At 35.2% G+C, this 24,102-nt stretch overlaps 1 protein-coding gene across 1 annotated transcript in view; it reads right to left on the bottom strand.

Moving 5' to 3' along the window:
- The window catches only part of LOC108679990 (prothoracicostatic peptides), a 66,314-nt gene extending 44,114 nt beyond the window's left edge, over window positions 1-22,200 (bottom strand). The window contains exon 1 of the mRNA XM_018168742.2: window positions 22,044-22,200. The gene's annotated coding sequence lies outside the window, so the exon portion shown is untranslated. The remainder of the gene's footprint in view (window positions 1-22,043) is intronic.
- Window positions 22,201-24,102: the final 1,902 nt, after the last annotated feature.

Genomic DNA, 24,102 nt, shown 5'->3' with positions numbered 1-24,102 from the left:
AATGTAACTCAGTACTCACTGCAGTGAGTGACAGAGAGCGCATTTTTTCGTCGACGAAAACGAGAAGTCACGGACGGACAGACAGACAAACGGACGGAGGGACAGACGGACATTGTGAGCACAATAGCGCTTTTTTCCATAAATGAGAAAATGCGCTAAAAAGACCATGAAGAAGAATTTTTATGAATGTAAGAGGCATACAAAATAACTGTATATTAATTGAATTTGTATAACATTGCTCTTTGTCAAAGATCAGATCGTACATCGAATGTTCCTAAATGAAAGCAAAGTACAGCCAAACCGTGCAATTTATTTCTAGGAAATTTTCATCGCTCTTCCATTAAAATATTGACCTAAGTCTAAGAAGTTAAAGAACCGTCATAATTTTTTTCAGACTGGAAAAATTAACAGCAAAATAAAAGAAAATAAATTGTTCTTCCACCACTGAATGTGCTCGTTTTGAGAGAAAGGGATATTTGTCGTTACATTCCATAACAGGTAAATTTGTGTATTGTTGAAAATGTTTTATTGCTGGAAGCAAATCATTTTTGCGGAGGAAGTTTTGCTGTAGAAATTATATGCCTGAGATTGCCGAGCGACATGAATGTGTCTAGCAACAGCTATGTGATGCCTTAAGGGATGAAATAAATGTTGCATAAAGTATAATGTTTTTCTGTTCTACAATATCCCATGGGCGAAGAATTGGTCGTTCACAATAATCTTTTATCGAGCCAAAGCTTTTATTCTCCATTCATTGGCTAGTAGCAAAGGAGCGTGCAAACTTGAAACTTACATCAATGCTGCCTTCTTTGAGCCTCGCGAGCGCGCGTGGATGAACTAGTCTATTTAATTAAAGTTTTGAGTGGCAGAACCAGTTTCATTAGCATTGTACTTCGCATATTGTGCATACCATAAATATCAGTAAAAATATCAAACTGCGCCATTAAGAGGCGTATTTAAAGTCGACTCGAATTTTATCAATATAGAGGTTAAATTAAAGAACGTTTAAAACTAGCAACTAACGACTTCGGAAGCATTGAACAACGATTCTTCCAAAATATTGCAAAGCCACAGAAGAAGTACTGCTCAATACAAATGGCCGGAGTGTGGAGACAAAGCGGGCAGTTTGGTGTACACATGAGACTCTTTCTTTCCCAGCCTGGATCTCTCGATATCGGCGTTTACTCGCAAGAATTTTCGATTAAAACGAAGCTACAACACGTGCGGCTGTTCAAATACGCAGCGTAACGGCAGTTTCATGTAAATGAGGGACCGAACCTGCAAAATTTTTCTGCCCTGGGTAACGTGAATAAATGATATTTTTTCAACTGCTTTAATATTTTAATAGACTTAATTCGACTATTATGAAATTTGCATTATTAATTTGATTCAAACTGCAGTTAATTATCTGTGTTGTCATGTAATCGGTTATATCTGTAATGATATTCAACCGGAATGTATAAATGTAATGACACCAATAAAAAAAATGTAAAAGGTCGAATGAATATCTCATACAGAAAAATTTTACTGAATTCAGCAATACTCCTGGGCGGGAATAATTTATAGCATTAGTATATTATATGTGTGTATATAAAAAGTATATATTCAGTTGATTTAGCTGTAGCCTTGGCAGGAAATTTAGACTAAAAGTATCGAATGTCTCGGAATTACGATGAAGGTCAAAAATTATGCGTATTCTCTGACCTCTCAGTCTTCATTAAATAAAGCCAACACAATAACAGTTAGTCTCCACTTCTCGACCAAGCATTAAGAGTTCACCACCTTCATGTAAAATATTCATCCACTTGTAAAGTAATTGTACTCTTAACTCCAGATCTGATAAACGCCCTTAATCGAAGTTGTAACTATCGACTTTCACGAGCAGATTGCTTTGAAGCCACAATTTCAATATTGCAAGTTTTTATTTATTTGCCGAATTTGCCCATAATTTATTCAGTTCGGATATTGCCCGCACTGAGTGCATGCTGCCGTTCATGCACTCAATTGCACAAAATTTACAGAGTATAATAATACTGTGATAAAAAAGAAATGTTAACTCTTTTGTACTGCCAAATATTGATGAAATTAGAATTTCTCAAATCCTGCTTCATGACAATGATTCCTAGAATCTGCGCGAAAGACTTGAAACTTGAATCAATAAGCTAATCTCTCGCTACCTGAGAGCCTAAGATGGAGTGACAAGTGTTGGAAGAGTGGCATGCTTCGTCGGTGCTATACAGTCTCTCTTGAAGGAGTGGCAAGTGTTGGAAGAGTGGCATGTCTCGTCGGTGCTATACAGTCTCTCTTGAAGGAGTGGCAAGTGTTGGAAGAGTGGCATGCTTCGTCGGTGCTATACAGTCTCTCTTGAAGGAGTGGCAAGTGTTTCGCGCACGCTGCTGCTATGCAATTTCTCCCGCATGACTGGCAATGTGCTATCATGCCACAGCGGCGCTGTATGTCATGAAGAGGCGAGTGATAGTTTGGCAATTTAATTCTTTAATTAATTGGTATTAAATTTATTTTGTCAAATTAAATTTTAAGTAATTCACTGATCGCGATAACTAATTTATGCATCAGCGTGATGTAAATTGAACGTGGAGACTTACCTAACACCAATAAAATTTCTCACAAAGATCCATCGATGCCAAATTCAGTGAATATTCAGTAGAACTCAAAGTAACTATAATGGAGCTTTCTCGCTGTGGGCTATTCATTTTTAGAATAACGCTTTTAGGTACAATTTAAACTTCTGTCGTTTGAATGTTGTACCAACTTTATACCTCCCTAATTAATGTGCGCAACTCAACCAACGACCAGTTATTGATCACAAGTTGATCAACTTCGTCGTATTCTCTACAGAACTCTGATCGTACATATAGCAAAATACAGATAAAAGCAACGACTTATGGGGTTAATGTCGCAGTTATCGCGATTAGTTATAATTAGACGAAAAATTTATTGATCTTGCACAAGTGACTGCCACAACTTCGGGAGTATGCTTTTTGATCTGGACGGAAATTGAATATAATTAATTGAATATAATAAATTATTGAATATAATTATAATATAAATTTTATTTTTCTTTTAAAATTTTCGGAAAACTAAGTCTTTTTTGTCCGTCATACATGATGAAAAATGGATAAGTATTAAGCACATTTTTTATGGCTGCCTCAGTTTCATTATTTACACGCGTAGGAAAATGAGATGAGATTACATCACTTAAATTATATTTTGTTGTTGTTAAAATACATTCCAATAATTGTGGTTTAATGCAAAATTTCTGACATTGACATTAAAGGCCCCAGATAGAGGGTGGATAGATGGTAAATAGAAGAGAATAGATGGTGTATAGATGGTTGATAGATGGTAAATAGAGGAGAATAGATGGTGAATAGATGGTTGATAGTTGATGGATAAATGGTCGATATACATAAATGGTGGATAGATGATGATTAGATGGCGGATTTATGGCGGATTGATGGTGGATAGATGGTGGATAGATGGTGGATAGATGGTGGATAGATGGTGGATAGATGGCGGATAGATGGTGGATAGATGGTGGATAGATGGTGGATAGATGGTGGATAGATGGTGGATAGATGGTGGACGGCTGGTAAATAGATGGTGGATAGATGATGAATTACTGTGGATAGAACGTGGATAGATGACACGTTGCTAAATGTATCAATAGTCTCACGAAGAAAATAGGCATTGTCTTTTATTTAAATTTTCAATGGAACAGTAGTAAGCCAACTGATGATCGCTGTGGTTTCTCAAGTTCATGATTCCTATAATAAGATATATTCTATATAGAATATGTACATATACCTTATCTGTGTACGCTAATGCACCTCTTCTATAGGAATGTTTTCCTGAAACATATCATATCTCGTATTCCAGACGTCTATTTTTTTCTAAACTCATTTGAATGAATACATACATGAACTTCTTACAACTCCCAACAATTCATGCTTATAGATGACACCCTAAAAATAATTTAATGATAATTAATGTCTTCTTCATTAAGTAATATTTTCAATGTCAATTCAATTATCTTAATTATCTACTATTAAAACGCTGATTCATGGAAATTCATTAGGTTACATTTAAATACAAATATAAGAATTAGGACCAACAATTAAAGTCAAATTGAACACGAGAGCAATAGCCTTTTGTTCCTCCTGACCACGAGCCCGTCTCATAATGAATTGCTAATATACCTGATCCAGCAGCCAAGAAGAGAGAACATTTATCTTTCTAATTGCAGCCTTGAATGTGACCTGAAACTACGACAATAAAGAGAACTTTTGTGAATCTGGTCGCGTTCTCATGCATAAGCCCTGGAGCCTCGTCTGAAATTCACCCCATGCGTCTCAATCAATGAAAGTCAATCGAGTGACGCCGCACTAATCAAATTAATTAAAGATGCTAGGGATTCCGAAGCAAGTCTGTAGCAAACAATATTCGATTACGAATTTCGTCTTTGGATGATGGTTGTATTTCACTGCTTTATAATAAATCTTTTTATTGGTCTTCTTATTGACATCCTGAAAGTATTTTATTGGCATCTTGAGAGTAGAGCACCGCAAACTTTTACGGAGGTACGCTCTACGTGAAAAAATTGTTGGCTGACCATGAGGGGTAATTTGAAATATAATTTCCTTAATCGTTGCAGTTTCACTGAGAATGGAACGTAAATTCGACGTTCTGTTCGAGAGCTGAAACTCAATATGCAGACACTCGCTGCTTTGTAACTTGTGAATAACGCTTGCGTTTGAAGAATTAGTAAGAGATCGAGTTGTTACGGTTTATCATTCGGCCGTGGTGCACGTTACTGAAATAAATTTAAATTCATCGAGTTGGTTAGTGCTTCGTATGTATAATGTCGTCATCAGGCCTATTATAACGGGGCTACAGCCCCCTAAAATATTTCTAAACCTTCGAAATTATGTTTTGTTCATTTATAGAAATCATACTAAATACAAATTCTATATGATGTAAAGTATATAATTTTCTATCCGTAATATTTAAAATATGAATATTTAGAAATACGAGTTAAATAAATGGTAATCCAACCAGACATTTTTATTTAAAGTGGCTTAGCCGCCTTGTCCTTAAACTCTAGGGACGCCTCGGCGCGAGAAGCATCTCGTTTGCAAATATAACTAATGTAAAATTCTTACAAATTTTTTTGTCTTCAACAACCTTTTTCTGCAGTTTAGTTCTTAGAGTTTTAGAAGCTTTAAAATTAATCGTCATAGAATTCAATCAAATTAACTTTCATATCATATAACACTTACGCTATAAATAATAAAAACCTTAATAAACTAAGGTTTATTCGAACTTTTATAAAAAGCTAACCAATCCACTAAATAATTCAAAAGTATAATTTTTTAAATAAGAAAACGTTTAATGTCTTATTTAACGTTTCTTCTAGAACTCGTCTGAAACACGAGTTTGATAAGATGCTCACTAAAATTGAATCGAGTTATCCAGTGTTTTAAACGTGTTTAAAATGTGCTCAACATATCGATGCAGATTTGTTCTACAGTTATAATTAATCTACACGGATGAAAAAGATTCGAGATTACGGATGGTTAGATTCTAGAAAAAAATATCATACAATTGCCTATTGCTACGGTTTTAATTGATACTCAACCTCATTATCGTTATGATTTCGAAATTTGAAAGGATTTTTCCAGGTTACCAACCGATTCATGTCGAAATAATTTGCGAAGCTCCCAAGCCCGCTTCGCAGGGCGGAGGGAGATCACAGAGCGGCGATACATGCAGTGCATCTCATTAGAGTTCGTTTTCTGCCCAAGACAAAAGCAAGGCCGGGGCTTATTGTGCATTGCGAGGCTTAATTCTATTAATTGTTGTCCCATCTCCAAGTTGAGTGCATCGAATTTCAAGGCCTTGTTATCTATAGTCATGTTTGGTCTGATTTCTGTGCAGTCACAGTGTGCCACAAGAAGGAATATAATTCAGGAGCATCGTTGTTGTTGAAGCACAGCAATGAATAGCAGCGGAATATTCTTCTATTCATTCAACTGGTCAATAATTTTCATAGAAGTGATTAAAAATATGAAGGCTTGCATGCAGTTTGATGTTCGTTCAGCTTCTTACATAATGACAAGTATATAATTCGTATATGCAATGAATGGTGGACATTGATATACATGCTCAGTGAAAATTAATGAGTATTAGCTACAGATTTTCAACTTTTACTTTAGCTTTCAGACATTATTTCCAAATTCTGAAATTCAGCGGTGAGGGCATGTCAGGAATAATTATTGATGAATTATTATCCGTATCACTGCGCAAGAACTACCCATGCTTCGCTAACAACGCAATTTCACAACATATTTGTGCTTTAGAAGGCTGCGGTGGGCAATCACAAGTTCTTTAATGATTTTCATAACCAATAATCGTCAGTTGTATAAGTCCCTATTCCAAATGATCCGATGACGACTTAAGCTTTATTCTTCATAAATGCTATAAATTTAGTTTGTCTGTAGTGTGGAGGACTAGGACCTGTTGAGTTTGGGGAGTGATGTTCTCATGAAATTTGTAGATTGTGATGTAATTAAGTAGTAATCGGAAACTAAGAAATTAGAAATAAAAAACTAATCATAGAAACTAAGATCCTAAATACTACAAAGAGTGCTACGTGTAATGTTAAATTGCTAGATTATTTTTCTTTGTTTGTTAAACGCTATATATAAGTACAAACCTTTCAATTAACAATAATTTTTTTTTTTCTCCTAGCAAAATCCTAGCAAGGAACAAATTATTTCTACTCATTAGCGTTGTAATCGGACATAACTGTTGGTATATCAGATTTAAAGTTGTTTAATTAAGTTATAAGTTCTTACAAACAAAGTCAACAGTAACAGCGTGGCCTCTATCAAATATCGTATTAACTATTTATTTATAAAATTTACCAGACATTTTACGTGTTAACATTGAGCGTAGACAAAGCTTGGCCAATATAAAATAAATCCACTCATAAAAACCTCTCATAAGCCAAATATGATGAAATCGCTCGTAAAAAATCAGCTGCGGAACACATTACAAGATTTGATCATCGTTGCACAAACCGCGCTCGAAAAACTAACAACCAATCAATTCCGCCATGCGGGCTTATTTAAAAATGAGTGATACAGTTTCATAAAATGGATAAATTTTTAAGCTATACTGCAAACAATACAAATGATATTGCTGCGGAGGCTGCAATTAAAATAAAATAGGCTATATTTCTCGAAAAAGTAGGGATTTTATAAGCCCATTCCTCACTTTTGATGACATGAAAATGTTGTTTAAAATATAAAATTTCATGTTGCTTTGACATAAGATAGCGCAATTTTTCTTACCTTCAATGAACTTTTTACTTCAGTTTATTCGTGGCAATTTTTTAGTTTATGAATATAATGGCAATTTGACTAAATTGATCAATTCTTCCATAACTTATGGTTTACATCTTCAGCAACGCTCATAAATTTACGCTCGGTTATAGGAATGAAAACTGATAAATTGGAATTTAAGAATTTTGCATAATTTGTTTCAAGAAACTCTTTTGTAAAATCGTAAAAAAATTTTCGAAATGTCCAATTTACCAATTTTCAAATATGTGAGAAAATGCACCGAGGAACGAAACATCGAAAAAAACAATCGGAGAAAGTCAAGATTGTTTTTTATTATTGTTCATGGAAGAGTCAAGAGTGCATGACTCTTCCATGAATAATAGCAATCTATAATTGTATTCTTCACAATTATAAAGTTGCTGATATAATAATAAATTAATCGTAGATTACTTTGATACCCAACCCATCATACACAACGTTACTTATAGGCACTTTCTTACAAATATTTGAAAATGATATTTATTCCTATGTCCTGGCGATGTATTTTTGCTCCCACAGTTACAAGTCAAGCCGCCAATTTCCGCATTTTATCGCATTTTCCGCAACGCATTCTGTCGAATAATCCTTTGATGTCGGACTATAACGTCGTGTTCAGCCTCAAGATCTTCCTATTGCCTCATTATTCTTAGCCTATGAATACAAAAAAAAAAACAAAATAGAGCCTAAGTACAAAACACGAAGCTTAGCCTAAGAGTACAAAACACGAAGCAAATTCAGATGTCGCCTAAGAATCTTAGGCGACGTCTGAACTTGCTTCGTGTTTTGTACTTTCCTTGCACTATTGTCATTAATACAGCCAAATATTTACGACGACGCATAGCTACAATAATGCGAAGTTACTGGTACTAACAATATTATTTTCTCAAGCTAATAGTAATAAACCCTCGCTGCAGGAGCTGCCGAGTACCCATTGTCAGCCAGAAAAATTTTTGGTTGATTTTAGCCGGCTCGAAGAAAAATTATTTTACATACCTGAGCGACAGCCTTGACCCAGGAATGTGCTTTGCAGCTAGATTTGCTGTCTGCAATGGCTTTCCATGCAAATGAATTTAAAATTTTAGCCTGCTTTCTCGAATTTTAGGGTTTTGATAAGAAAGAGACTTAATAACAATTTTTTTTCGTTAGGAGATTGAAATAATTATTGTAACAGAGTCATCAGAAAAATTTCCATTTCTGATTTAATTATTCCATCGCGATCTAGGCAATTTCAGGCTTCGGGGCGTTAAAATAATGATATGATGATCGAATTGTACAACGTGAATTGTAACTGATTCGATTGAATTAAACGAAAATTCAGTGTTTGTACTAAACGATTAGGATTAAAATTTATTAGAACGATTTAAATTAATAAAACCCATCTGAACACTTAAGTCAGTTGATATTTATCACTCACCTAGGGTAAATTCAGCCAAATTGATTTTTCTTATTACGCAAACGCTAAAAAATGTGTTAATCATGAAGTTACGGTAATACAGCGGGATCTGAGATTCAAATGTTTGACGAATGTAGAGTATGTCTTGATGTCATCAATGTCGTCAGGAGTGCAGTGAGTCAAAATTAGGACATAAATTATACCGTAAATTATAATCACATAAATTAGCATGTGATCTTAAAGGACAGAGAGGCCATTTCGGGCTGGCTGAGCGTCATACTACAGTATTTCTGAGCCTAATTATTCGGATTTAATAATGAAAATTAGCAAGTCGGTGGCCGACTTGATAAGTTTCAGCATTCAGTTACCGTCAACTCTTATACTGATATTCGTGGAAATATTTCAAATTTAGTGTTTTATTATAAATAAACGGGGCAATTAGATAAGAATACTACGATGCATGTGTGCATTTATGCTATTTCATTATCATGGAAATCGAATAATGATATTTGAAAGTGAATATAGGGCGACACATGTATCTTATTTCTAAGTTGGATATGCATAGGCTCATTCGTACGATATCATGATAGATTGAAAAAAGAATACATGTATAATATCGTGACATGCTTCGTTCATGTTTAATATTTCACATAATATTAGCTTTTTGCGGCTCCCGTTCGTCCCAATCACATTACGGAACTTGTTGAACAAATTGCAAGTAGCAAAAACTGCCTAATGCAGTTAGAAGGTCTGGCGAGCATCATAGCTCCGGGCTCCCTACCATATGTCTGGCGAGGTGCAGCGCCAACATTATATATCAGCTAAGCCATCTCTAGTCCTTGTTCTATATTCATGCGGTTAGGCAATTTAATATTCTTTCCATTCACTTATATATTGTGTATAAGTTACAAACGTTAATTGGTAGACAAGGTAATAGTGTTATTTTGACATTAACTTCATCTCCAAATTTTGAAGTCAGTGGATATCTTTAATAACTCAAAATATGATATAAGAAACCAAAGTATTCCCGCACTGAATTCGCGAGTCTCTCTCGCACTCGCATACAATTTCTCCCCACTTATTGTACCTTTTATCAATTATATATTTGCTTTCAATTATGCGTTGTCTCTACCTTCCACATTTCCGCTTGACTGGATTTTCCCGTAAATTTTAATTCATATCAGGTTTCTGTGACATTTATTTCAAGAATGGATTCAGAGCAGCATTGCAACTTTGTAGGGATAACTTCTGTATCGAACTTTTTTGCATTAATTAATGTTATTGTAGCAGCGCACGAAGCTCGCTAGTCTTTCTTTCTTAGTCTTCCTGCTAGTCGCTAGTCACAGGTGACCTGTTATATACCTCATAGTTATTATCATTTACTGTTTTAACGTTGGTTTCCCGCCACACACTGCACACAATGCATAGGGTTGTTGCTGCTGTTGTTGTATAACTTTTTTTTAACAGTTGACGCGTGATTCTAAAATTTCGTCACTATGGCGGGTAAGCTGCTGAAACATTCAAGACTTGAATTTATAGTCAATTATGTCACATAAGTGCATTGTGTATAAATGTCAATACTGATAATTTCTTACTTGTTATACGCCTGCATATTTCAGTCCGGTGCAAGATTTGCATCTTCCCGTTGACCTATTTAAATATTAGACATATATTATATATCTGAGTAGTGTATATTTTGCATATCCTAGGAGTGACGGGTGTTCCCATTTACGTAAACCTCTGGTAGATGTCAATGATTTAATTGCGCCTTAATTCCACCCTGGGGACTCTGCCCTCAATAAAATATGGGATCACTAGCATTTCATCCTTTCAACTCCAGTTTGACTCTTGAAGCTGCTTACACTGTAAAACGACTCTGCTTTCGCTCTCTATAGGCAAATATGTTGGAAGCATCCCTTACAACATATTTTGGTGGGAGGACTTCCGAAGGATTTTCAACAGTGTGAACCCCGGTCTTGGTAAGGGTGAATGTATAGCAGCGCAGCCCGCTTGTGTTTTTCCCCATAGCTTCCCGCTATTAATCTGTCGTATGCTCCCTTTATTTTAACCTCATTTGCTTTCTTAACGGTGGTCTGTGCGTAGGGGTCCGGTGGCTGTCGTATCATTTGTAATTTTAACTTCACAGTCATTTGTATCTCGGAATGAGGCGTGAATGTAGGATTTTATGGCGGGAAAGCTTTGACATATTTTTGATTGGAATTTGTTGCCGATTTATCTTCAAGCGCCCATAGTGTACAATATCTATTTCGTATAATCTACGTATTTTTCCGAAGTAACATTCTTATTCTAATATCGGCCCCGAGTGATATTTGTACAAATCCGTTGGCCTAATTATTCTAGATTTTGATTATTTACATGCTGTTCAATATTATATACTATATATTCTCTTATTTCGCATCTCTAGGAGGGTATGGGCGTTTACTGGCCGTCTGCATCTGTCGTGTCTGTTTTTCTACCCTGGAGACAGAGACCTAAATAAAATTCTGGGCCCGAAGTATTAATCACTCATTTTTACTTCCGACTCGTGCAGCCTCAATAGCAGAATTTCTTGTCTGCAATTATTAGTCATTCCTTTAGTAACGGCATATGTTGGAAGCTATCCCACAACACTATGTCGTAAATCCATCTTGTAACAAAACATATCACTAAATAATTAACGCCAATGAGTGTACCTTTGATAGAAACTTGTTCAACTCATCGTCTTTCCCAAACCATGCTGGACTATTAAGAGCTTGCAATGGAACTCAACCGTCACTATTTTGTTCTTGTGTGAAGCCATACGAAAAACCAATGGCAGTCGGTTTTTAAGCAGTTGAGAATATTGCCACCGTAGTTGCATTTCCGGATACAGATGCGCGCTTTGAGAATTCGAAGTAAATAAATAATTTTGCGATATTCAAAGCAGGTAAAAGACGAATAAACGTGCAGTGCTAAATTATTTGAATCGACTAATGCGGGTAAAATAAGTCACAGGAGCTAACTCACAAGATGCATCATCACAAAATATGTACCCGACCGTTGAAAATAAATTTTATATAATAAAAGTTTTGTCGAAAGAAGTTATTTGCCCATTTGCCATGCATTCAGGCTTGACGTAAGACCACGCCTTGAAAGCGAGTACCAATTTTTAATGTGATAACTGCATGCTTCAACATTTACAATTTATATCACACATTCAACTTCAACATTATCGTGAGGCTAATTAGCGTGCAATCAAAACTGTACAATATCACGCAAATGACGTCATCAACAAGCCTCTGTAACCCGAGTTATGGCATGTAGAAGTGTGAAGTAATATTGCCGTAAATTCGTCGGATCGGCGCTAAAATTGCTATGTTTGTCAGGCTCCAATTGCTGCGCTTGTTAGTCGTGAATAGCAGTGTTGCCGTCGCAGTGTTTATCTGTACCGTCATCACAGATAAATTCTGCCGTAATAACTTTAATTATTGAATCCCGGGATAGATGCGAACCATCGTGAGGATTAGGAATAATGATGAGATCCGTGATACAAATCTGTAATGAAATATAGGCACATTGTTATAATACAAATAGTACCTAAATACTCGAAGTAACCTTCAAAAACGTTGCAAATGGTGGACTAGAAAGATAATACCTTTCCGCCTTGCAACTTAGGGGCCATGATGTTGCCCAAAAACGTAAAGAAGAACTGACGCTGAATTTTTGAAGGGAAGCTGGCAGCCCAAACCCCGTCCAGCCTCAGCTGCGAGGACATGCGGATGTGCTGAGGCTCATTATCGTCAGTCGTTGACACTCCGGGCTTCGGGGGACATGTTGTGAACTGAAGAGGACATGCCGAAGTTTCAAAACATGATCATTTTATTATGTTAGCAATAGGTTCTTTCTATGGTCCGGCTAGTGAATTTACGTGGTAGTAAGCTTATTATTTATGTGAGCATGTCACCTGATGGGCTTAATTTCTAGCTACCCAAACAAACCTTGCAAGTTGCCACTCTTGTTGTATCAGGTTTGAATTCAGTTCCACTATCGCGTACAAATTTAGCCTATAGCCAATATATGTTGAAGCTCTCTCGCAACAGTAGAATTTGAGGCACTCACCAATAGCCAATATTTTTTAAATGAATAGGTCGCCCTTGAGGTGTACAGCGAAGAAACTACGGCCCTACAGCATAAAAATACTGCGCATCCGAGAAAGTTGCGCTCGCAGCAAGTTAGAGAAAAACTTAGCTTCTACGCGAAAAAGACTGCGCGATAAATCGCTTGCAAATAGCCAATTTGTTGAGCCAGGCCGCGAACAGCTGAGACGTCGTTGGTATAGCTTCATGCAAACGAGATGTTTCCTGCAAATTATACCTGATGAAATAAACATTGCGTTACAGTGGGATGAGTGGTGCTGTACTCACCATCCTTCTACTCATCCATTGCATTTCCGTTGGCTCGAAAAATAAGATTTCAGCGCTGGGAATTTCTCGGTTCTTTCTTGCTACGATAATGAACGAGCTAGGACTTACGGTAGAACTCCTTGAAATTTTGGGTACTATTTGTCTTGGAAATAGTTAGAGGCAATGTGATGAATATTAATGAAGTTAACGAAATGAATTAATGGATTATTTTATCAAACCTCCAAAGTCCCCTTTTTTAGCTTTTGGCTAGGAAAATATTTCTTGCCTTTTAGTATAATAAGATTACAATTTTATGCTGGATACAATGCTAGAAACATTGGAAGCTTGGTGCCGAAACGGATACAGAGACAATGCGGTAAGTTATAATAATTGTGTTAGAAGCCTGCAGTTCCATACCGGGCGCTTATCCGCGATATCAATCGTGTCGGGATGTTACTTGGGTTTGAAATCTTATGTTTATTGTGGGAATGGATAGGCATTCCTAGAGTAAAGAGCTAGGAGAAAGGGTAATTAGAAGGAGTTTTAAAGAAGGAAGGAAGAGTTTTAAATTTATCATTTACATTTAGTAGATTTAACCCTCTACCACCTTATGTCACTCTCCGGGAACATAACTTTCAACTTGAATTATACGTACATTATTGTGTGTAGCAACCTGAGGACGTTTGTACGCAACAGAGAACATTTAAAGTTGTCGTACGCGGCGGCAACCATCAGTGCAAGTCATTTTACGCTCACTAGAACGTATCATTTTTGGGAAGTAGGCTTGTGACAATGTTACTCCGGTTACTCATGTCAGGCGGTAGAGGGCTAATTTCTTTTTCCTTAAACAAGATGGATATTACCAATAAGCTTCTCAATGGAACTTACATGGGAATAATACGTAAATGATGATAATATCAGCATTTAATGATTTAGAAAATTATCAACGGGATTCTGGTTGCATGGATACATGACGGGATCCTCAAATCTCTATGATCATCATATCCCGGACAACACCGAGTTGTTCAGCTTATAAATAAAATACTATTGATTTTAACCTTGATCATCAATAAAATTACAAAGCGAAAATAACTTGAGACTTGCACGAATCTACGAATTTTCGAATTAGTTCTATGATCAGTTTGTATATTGTTTTCTCTTTTGAGGATCAAATGTTTGTTTGTTGTTTGTTGATGCGTTCTTTTCTACACTCGAACGGACGGAATCATGCCACTTTTGTATCAATGTTGAATTTTTAATTCCTATTCGTTCACATTTTTCGGAATACAGTCCAAGTTGAAATTGCCTAGCTGCAAAATATTTAAATCACGACGCAAAAGTAGTGCTCTTTAATTTCGCACAAAGGACTTAAACTATTGAGATCACTTGATTTATTGAACCGCAAAAGTATCAAGAATTTAAAAGGCAAGCAAATTTAAAAGCCAAAAAATTCATCATTTCTTTCTAAGAGAAATTGTCGAAGAGTTCCAACTGTCACTTCAAAGTCAGTTTGAACTAAGAGTTCAAATTGTCTAAGAGTTCTGCTGTCAGTTCAAAATCCTAGATCACTAGTACGAATAATTGGTAAACCAAAATTCACATTGAAGAAATTAAAATCCAAATTGATATATGAAAACATATAAGAATGAAATAACCGTGAGCCGGCAAACCAATATCTATAACAATTGCGAGGGAATAAACACGATACAGTATAGGATCGGCAGGGAGGTAAGCTTAATACTTAATTTGCCCTGCATTCTATCAAAACTCCTTGCGCAGCCAAGTTAACGTTCTGCAGAAGCATCTGTTGTAGCACGGTTGCCGCTCCCGCTTCGAGGGCGGAAATTTCAGTACATCCTCCAGAATTTCATCTAGTCATGTAGAAACTTGAGTTATTTATTAAAGAATTTTCGCCCTGCGGATGCTTGCAATTTCTCGACTGTTGGACCGACGAAAGCTTTCGTTGGCGCGCCACATTTTCTTGCGTACTAAACCCTGATGCGACGTGAAACTCTACGGCGGAGCGACGCCGGCTTACGGAAATTGGCGCCGAGCAAAGGCGCTACTAACGCCGAGAGGCTGAATTTATTCGTCAGTAACTATAGTTTGTATGAGTAAGTACGAGGTTGTCGGACTTATATTACTTGCATGTTTTATGCCTTGCTTCAATATTTATTACAAATCCTTGAAAAGGAAACGATGTGCAGATATATTTTTATCGCAGTGCGAAGTGTTGCAGAAAATAAACAAAGTTCAGTCATTTTGGGACAATATCCGTAATGGGTTATAAGTGAGCTCATGGTATTATTTTTCTTTTTACTCTTGATTTATTTTTAATTTATTGAATTCTTATTAACGAAAGCAATTTTCGAAACTTAAACAAACAATTTAAGAACAATTCTGGATATTAATCCCAAATATATGTATATGTGCATTATGCTATCCTAAATTCTACAGTTTTTGCTAAGTAAAGCTTAGGAATTCCTGAACGCAATAAACTACTGTTTGAAAATAAATACTGAACTAAAAAGAAAGCTCACGCTCCCTACTTATCCACTTCTAGACGCAGATGGTGCCAGACTTGCTCGCCCCTGATGGTCAATTTTACTTTCAAGTCTCAAAAGTTTGGCAAGATATTGCTAGTGTGCAGCCAGCCAGCAAAGATTAACTTTGCACTTGCAAGCTAATTGACCTGGCGTTTTTACAGACTTGACGAGATAGTTTTGCACTCGAGAGTTAGTTATTCCCTTGTGTTCAAGCCTGGGAGCAAACTGAACTTTCACTTTTAAATTCATTTTTACTGCGAAAAATGAAGTTAACAAATGAACTTTCAAAAGCAATGATACAGTATGATGAATAAAACGTTCAATAAGCTTCAGGATTGTGACCTGAATTAGCGTAGATCCAATTTGCAATAATTGGATGTATGCAGAAATTTTTGCATGGGATAACTTTTAATTCACATGTCTTTGCATTAATTATTACGAGAGAATATAATTTTTTAATATATGTTTTAAAGTACATATTACGTTTATTAATTAAAATACTAATTAATGAACATAAATGTCAAGTGATACTTTGTATTTCGATTATTTCGAAAATTCGCGGTTTATTTATTCGTCTACTGCCAAAGAGGCACTGTTTTCACGACATGATCCAAGTTCTAACGCGATTCTGAACTGATATATCGTTGAAATTCTAAATTTGCAGTGTTTGTATCAGTTCAGAGCGTTTAGGCCAGTTGCCAGACAATATACTATCTATAGTATATATACGTCACAACATTATACAGGAGTGACGTGCGCCTTTCAATCTGTTGAAAAAATCACTATATTTCGTCACTAAGAATTTAACGCAATATTTATTTTATTTGTCATATTTTATGCTTTAGCCTTTTTTATCCATCAGAATTTATAAAATAAAGAAATCAGTTACATTTAATGCCTGGAGTTTTCTGCTCTAGTGGAGCCCTCGGGACCATTTGCTATTAATCGTCTAAAAGCTTCATTGTTCTCCAAGTTCAGAACATCATTAAACTTTTGACAGTGATTGTACTGTTGCGTGTCCTAGTCCAGATTCAGAAATTTACAAAGAGAAACTTTATATTGTGTGCTAAACTGGCTGCACGCTTGTATATATGTAACATGATAGATTAATATCTTGATAAATTTTAGGAACTGTAATGGAACTTCTTGATATTAAATAAATTGACGTTTTAAAAATAAAGATTAGGAATTGCTGCCCTTTTCTGTTCGGCCTTCTTTCATATTTTTATGGAAAGTCCTATCGTAGATATTTTCTAAATTTTTAACAGATGCAGAACATATGCAAAATGTTTGATATTGCTTCGAAGAATGAAACCCTAGAAATGAGGCATGAATATGTAAGCAATACTTAAAATATGAACCACTGGCTTCAGAATTGATGAGTTTCTCAGTCGATCATATAGCAGCCCAACACCACTGAACAAAGGAACTGAGTGCGTATAAAATTGTAAAGTTCCTGAACGCAATTTATGTACGAACTTGTGAGCCAGTCTATGATAAGTGCAACAGCATGAGCACTAAAACTTCTATTAATTGGCAGCGCTTGACCTAACATATCATCGTCCAAGATAAAGTTTTTGCGCGGCAATACTGTACGTTTCGTGTGTCTAAACAACTACCACCAACTAATATGAGTGGCCGAAAAACGCGCAGTCGACAATTTCAGGACACAGGCACTGCATCTTCCACCCATTTGACAGCCTCAACACGCTGAAAGAAGCTCGATCCCAGTTTCAAAGAGCTCAATATCTTTGGAGAAAAAATTGTTACTTCTTAATGCGGACAACGTCTTTAATATTGTGTTCAGAAAACGAATGCGTATCAAGATTCACTCGGAACGGTTTCTTACCTCTGATAGTATACTTTCTTCCAGTTAATAGCGTATCTTACAGATTGATTACAGGTGTACCTGTCAAAAATATTTCCAGTGTATAATTAGTTTTTGTAAATCCACTTTCCACTTCATCTTCGTTAATGAAACAAAACGCAAATAAAAATAAAGCGAAATTTTCGCATTTAAAGATTTGACTCCAGTCTCTTTTTTTGCCCCCAATCTGGGCCTATAGTAACTCACAAATAGGCAAGAAATACTTAGTACAAACTAGCAAGTTCCATCGTGGATTACTGCTAACTGCAACGAAACTGATTACTCTGATATTTAATATAAGGATGAGCAACATGTTTAGGAACGGACCATCAGCTTCAAATGTATTTTAAATACATGTATTTTAACTTGGATAAATGTGACTGTCGATATAATTTGCCTCAACTGACTTCTGCCTCATATAATTCACTAAAAGTGCCCCTGAGATATAAATGCATTCATTTTCAAGGCATTCCAGATTAACAATGGATATACCTATATGATGTAAAGTTTTTTTACAATAAAAATTTTCAGAATTTTTTAATCAATTTGAGAGAAGATACGTGGAATCTTTGTTTAGCGCAACTAAATATTTCAAAAAAAAATATTTTTTGTTTGAAAATTGCTGTTCGTTTAAAACCGCGGTACAGTTAAATGTATCTCCTTCAGCCATATAAAATTTAATTAATGATTTTCTTCCCACTTTTACTGAATTTCTAGATAGTTAATTTTGCACTCAAAGCTTAGCAGGGAAGCGTTCAGTCACAAAGTTTCTTCAGACTAACTTATGACTGCGAACTTTAGGCAGATAGAAAATAGTTTTCCATTGTTGACTAAAAAAGTAACTGGAAATTAAAGTTGCGTTAACACGAAAATTGTCAACGCGATTGAAATTACAGTTGCCAAATTTTCAATGGCACAAAAGTTTGCTCAAAAAACTTTGCATCCTTTTCCCGCAAGCTTTAAGAACATTGTTTCCTGCGAAGGTAATTTTTAGGTCGTGTTAAGTTTAAGTAATTGTAAAGCGTGGCGAGAATGAGAAAAGTCTAAATGAAAGTGCAAGTCACTTAACGAAGTGACAAAATAAAGCGTATGATAATAATTTCTGGCGACTTGTGCTGATAGGAATCATAACAGATTTCGACGTATAATTTAGAAATGCACATTTAATAGCGATAGAAATTTTAAATGAATTGAATTTGTGTTCAATTACAGAGCATGAGGAGATTCGGCCAGAAAAGAGAATGTTATTCATACAATCGAAATATCACAGCCCTGATTTTAGGGAACATTACGAATCGAATATAGAATACCATACTAATGTAGCTGAAGTAGTATTTTGTGACAATAATCATATAATTGTATAAAAATGTAAGCTAAACACCTTACCCCAGCCGTAAAATTACGCGTTGCAGAAGATTGAGTAAGATGGGTAAGTAAGAAGTAAGTAAGAAGTAAAATGGCTTATAACAAAACTATGATGCGAGTATGGAATTACGTGTACGACAGAGCCACGGTAATCATGAAATCAATTATAATTCCTCGGTCTAGAGATAATTATACGATTAATAAATGCAACATGTAGCCACAGAAAATTTGCAATTAAGTATGAAGAAAACAATCTGTCTGAATACAACGATAGAATGACGTTTTAGAAGCTAACTTGAAATAATGATCGAGCTCCAGTACCTAATGCTCGTAAAGTAGGAATATAATTAGGATGTTTATTTGCCACGAGCACACGTCACGGTCACTAAATACATAGCTTATTCTGCTCCTACATTTGTCAGTTCATCACATATATTAAAATTATCAGCCGACGGAAGTAAAGAAAAATTATTTGGTGCTTTATAAAAAAATTAGCCAAGTACCATTCATAATGATAAGAGACTGATTCATTTGAAAAATTTTTCAGGGGATACATGCAGTTGAGCTGGTGATATAATCATACTATTATGATAGTATAATAATATCATATATAATAATATCATATATAATTATATAGCTCGAGATTTGCACGCAGACAGACATCCAGGTAGCGTAACATAAGCTCACAAATGTCCTGGCGTTGCCCTGATATTACACTCTTCTTTTGAATTTACTATAATTTTCATGTTACCGTTGCTCTATATTTTTATGTCGTACTCTTCTTTAGTATTCAGTGAAATTTTATATAATTGATTGAGTTTTAAGATAAACGATGAATTAAAACCACTGATCTGGCGATTGAGGAATTGGGTAGAATTGTTTATTATCAATTTCTTTGAAACTCATCGGAAATAATTTGACTTCCAAAAACTGTTGTCACACAATCGATTTTGCAGGAAAAATATTCAACATCTTAAAGTGATAGTATCTCTGCTGATCTCTTAATCAGTAGCTGAGGAGTATGAATTGATTCAGTATGAAATAATTTAGAAAATAAAATTATAAATCCGAACTTATTTGAATAATACAGGGTTATTCAAATGATTGACTCGATTTGGTACCTTAATTATAAATTCAAAATGAATAATTTATTCACCAATAGAATGATGAAGATTCAAATTTCTTTTTATATATTTATAAGTTTTCAATGTGTCCTCCTTGTGCTGCACGGCAAACATATAAACGGTCGCCAAGCTCGTCTCACACACTAGAAATCTTATCTTCTGTTTCTGAGTGCACCGTAGCAGTGATACGGTTCTTCAGATCAACCAGAGTTGCTGGTAGAGGCGGGACCTAAACAGATTTGCTGGTAGAGGCGGGTCGTAAACAAAGTTGCTGGTAGAGGCGGGACGTAAACAAAGTTGCTGGTAGAGGCGGGACGTAAACAGAGTTGCTGCTGTCTCTTATACACATCTAGATGTGTATAAGAGACAGGACGTAAACAGAGTTGCTGGTAGAGGTGGGACGTAAACAGAGTTGCTGATAGAGGCGGGACGTAAACAGCTTTCTTGACGTAACCCCATAAGAAATAGTCACATGGGGTGAGATCAGGTGATCTCGATGGCCAGAAGTGTAAAGCCAGATCTTCATTTTCCATGCGTCCTACCCAACGCTCAGGCACTAGCGCTGCCACCCAACTCAGTGTTTGAATAGGTTAAAAATTTTTGTGTCATTTTATTTCCATTGGTATATAATTTATTCATTTTGAATTTATACTAAATACATACGAATTTTTTAAATTGGGTCCATCATTATAATTACCCTGCCTGTATGGTCAACCATGCACTAGAAAACCCGTTAAATTTATTCACTAAACATCTTAATTTTGGTCTGCCAAATGAGCAGCAGCATTTGAAGGCTTGGAAGGTCATTGCCGTTGAACTAACGTCAGAAGCTGAAGCTTTTCCAATTCACTTTGCATACTTTCAATCAGGTACTTAATTGGACGTAAAATATATCAGGAGTCGGCTTAAATGAAATAAAGCATGTCTCTAATACACGTTTCTTCAAAACATTTGCTGTATGACGTGTTTTTAAGTCTTTTAACTTTCTGTGTTTTTCAAAGATGTAAATTGTTCTCGGTATTCAAGTAAGGTACAACTAATTACATCGTCTCAAAAAGAATCAATCAAGTGAGATGTGATCGTGTTGTCAAATTTCGTGCAATGAACGCATGCTCTGATCGACGAAATTATTTTTATATAGCATTTACTACAACATTTTTTAGAACAAAAGTTGTTGGATTTCGATGGTAGACTTTGAAAGTATCCACTTGCCAATTGAAACTTAATCTTCTTGATATTCGATTGTTTAAGTCATGTAAGTATCAGTTTTTCTTGCAAATTAATCTTACCGAATTAATTTCCAAATTTAATTAATGGTTTGAAGAAAAAGACGAACCCCGGAGTCTGATTGCAGTGTCTGAAATTTTTTATTATGGTCAGCTAGCAGAGGCAAATAAGTGATCGAAAACTTTGTAGCATCATTCGAATATCTCAGCTCCACTTATTTTTAATTCAGTGGAATTTTGATATCTTCGATTAATTTTTTGCTCTCATTTTAATTTTACCGTCAATGATGTTGGAAACTGTTAGTAAATTCCATCAAAATCTCACGTTTCTAAAAATTCTTTCGAATGCAATATCAACTGAAATACGAATTGTAGCTCTCCGCCCATGCACCACAAAGCCTTCCGATGTGATTTGTCACTAATCTCGTTCAACTAATATAAAACACTAGCCTTCACTCACCAAAAATTCAGTACAACATCGTTACAAACACATTTATTACAGCAATTCTCATGGAGAAATATATCTAATACTGAAAAACCACCGGCCGAATTTAATCACACTACGGAAATTCATTATTCGAACTCCCTTCCCGAGTAAATTTTATTTCCTTTTCCTCAAAATTCACCACGAAATTTAAAACGACGGAGTCTCGTCTGAACGGAAATGGTGCAGCAAATATAATTCTCGGAACTGGCAATCAAAGTAAGGCCATTTCGGCTGTGTTTGTACTCACCAACGGCGATGCCTGTCCTGAAGTGTTTGTAGGACGTGCGTAGGAATGACACCAGAAATATTTTGATAATTTATTGGTCGTTTTCTCGGAGATTTTGTTCTAGTATATCATTATTCCTATTATTTTTTACTCCCGGTCGATTGACAGAAAATGTGAATATTTTTCACTGAGTTGAATATCTGTGAAAATAATTTATTAGTGATTAGTGAAGTAAATGAGATAAGTTATTGATAGGGTCAACAATTGTGAACCATGAAGATTAATGGATTTTTGTCATATTAAGTTCTTTTTCCTCGAACTTGCTTGGTTTTCTCTTGTTCAAGTGCTAAAATCTAATTAACCCAAAATCTATTAAATAAAATTTATGAATAATTTCTTGATGTAGTTGACCTACCGACACATTTTTTCCATTAGTTTAATGGCACTATGTTGAGCTCAGTAAATTTCTATTTAAGAGGCGAAATTTTGAAGAGGCAAAAATTTTAAGAGGCAAAATTTTCAAGAGGCAAAATTTTGAAGAAGAGAAATTTTGAAGAGGCGAAATTTTAAAGAGGCAAAATTTCGAAGAAGAGAAATTTTGAAGAGGCAAAATTTTGAAGATGCAAAATTTTGAAGAGGCAAAATTTCGAAGGGGAAAATTTTGAATCAAAACCACATTAATAAACCTAATAATAGAAAAGTGGGCTCGTGCAGCCCCTTTAGCGCTACTGCTCTTGGCCAATAATGAATGAATATGAAAAAAAGGCATTAGTGAACTAAGACACAAAGTCTCTGATCGTACACTAAGCCTTTTTAGCATTAAGGACCTCTTTAATAATTCCAAGCCAAATAGAATTTTCCTGATCCATGTTGTGGGTGTCCTGAATTTCCTACATCAGGCATTTACTTGAGATAAAATAATACAGGAAATGCCATGGAAATTTAAGAATTCCCTTAAAAAATCTATAATTTAAGCTCAAATTGTTGATACCCGTTCTCAGAATGTATGACTGAGCGAGTCTCCGCAGCATTGTTAACGAATTTTAGTGAACAATTTGTTAATTTTATTATTAATTTATTTGTGTTACTGTTTACCTCGGTTATGCAATTTTCTCACTACCTCAAATTAAAATAAATTGATGCCATTCTCATTCGCGGGCCTATTTTGCCGAAAAAGGTTTCTGAATTTTTCTGCATCATTCGAAAAGTTTACTCGAGACTTTAACCAAACAGTCGTTCCAGGAACTGCGGAAATGACGCCCGAGCCACGAATTTCGATGCACGAAATCTTCTCCGTTCAATGTGGGATATTCTGGCATACTAATAAAAAATAATAATTTATTTAACTAAGAATTGTACGTTCTACGGCAAAGAAAAAATAATTTCTTTCGAAAATCAACTACTTTCAGATAATTAGATGTATTATAATGACAAGAAAATAGAATTTTGAATTATTTGAAAATATTGTTTAATTTACTAAAGTTACTAAGGTTATTTAGGCGTTGAAAGCTCGTCTTCAAATTAAAATCAATAAAATTGATAGTGTAGACGGTGAATTGTAGTTCTAGCATCGAAACTTTGGAAAAATTACATTTCAGCGTGAAAATTCGAACGCTCACGAACACATTAACAACGCATTTCGGTTGTTGTCCGTTGTTCTACATGCAAAATTATCACAAAAAAAATATTTATGAAGTACAAGAAGAAATATGAGAATACAAATTCAAACATATAATAAAAATAATTTTAATTATAGTAAAAAACATTAAATTTTATTTATATATGATACTACTTTAGATTTTTAATAATATTTTTTTTACACTGGCTAGGCTGGTCTCTAGTTACGGAAGATAATTTGTATTTTAGAAAGAGAAGGCATAGCTGGATAAAAAACCTTTCAATAATGATCAAGCATCATCATAATTAAGTCCAGCAAAATTTTGGTGCCTCATTTATTGACCAGATTTTACTGGCAAGGTAATTTTTATAAGACCTGTGATGTTAAATACATGTTAATTTTCAAAACGATTTCATAAAGAACGGATATTACAATGAGCGGCAAAAGTCTACGGTATTTGAA

This window comes from Hyalella azteca, unplaced genomic scaffold (assembly GCF_000764305.2).
Source record: "Hyalella azteca isolate HAZT.00-mixed unplaced genomic scaffold, Hazt_2.0.2 contig14244, whole genome shotgun sequence".
NCBI classification, from domain to species: Eukaryota; Metazoa; Arthropoda; class Malacostraca; order Amphipoda; family Hyalellidae; genus Hyalella; species Hyalella azteca.
The sequence above is the reverse complement of the archived record's forward strand: the minus strand, read 5'-3'. Positions and strand labels throughout refer to the sequence as shown.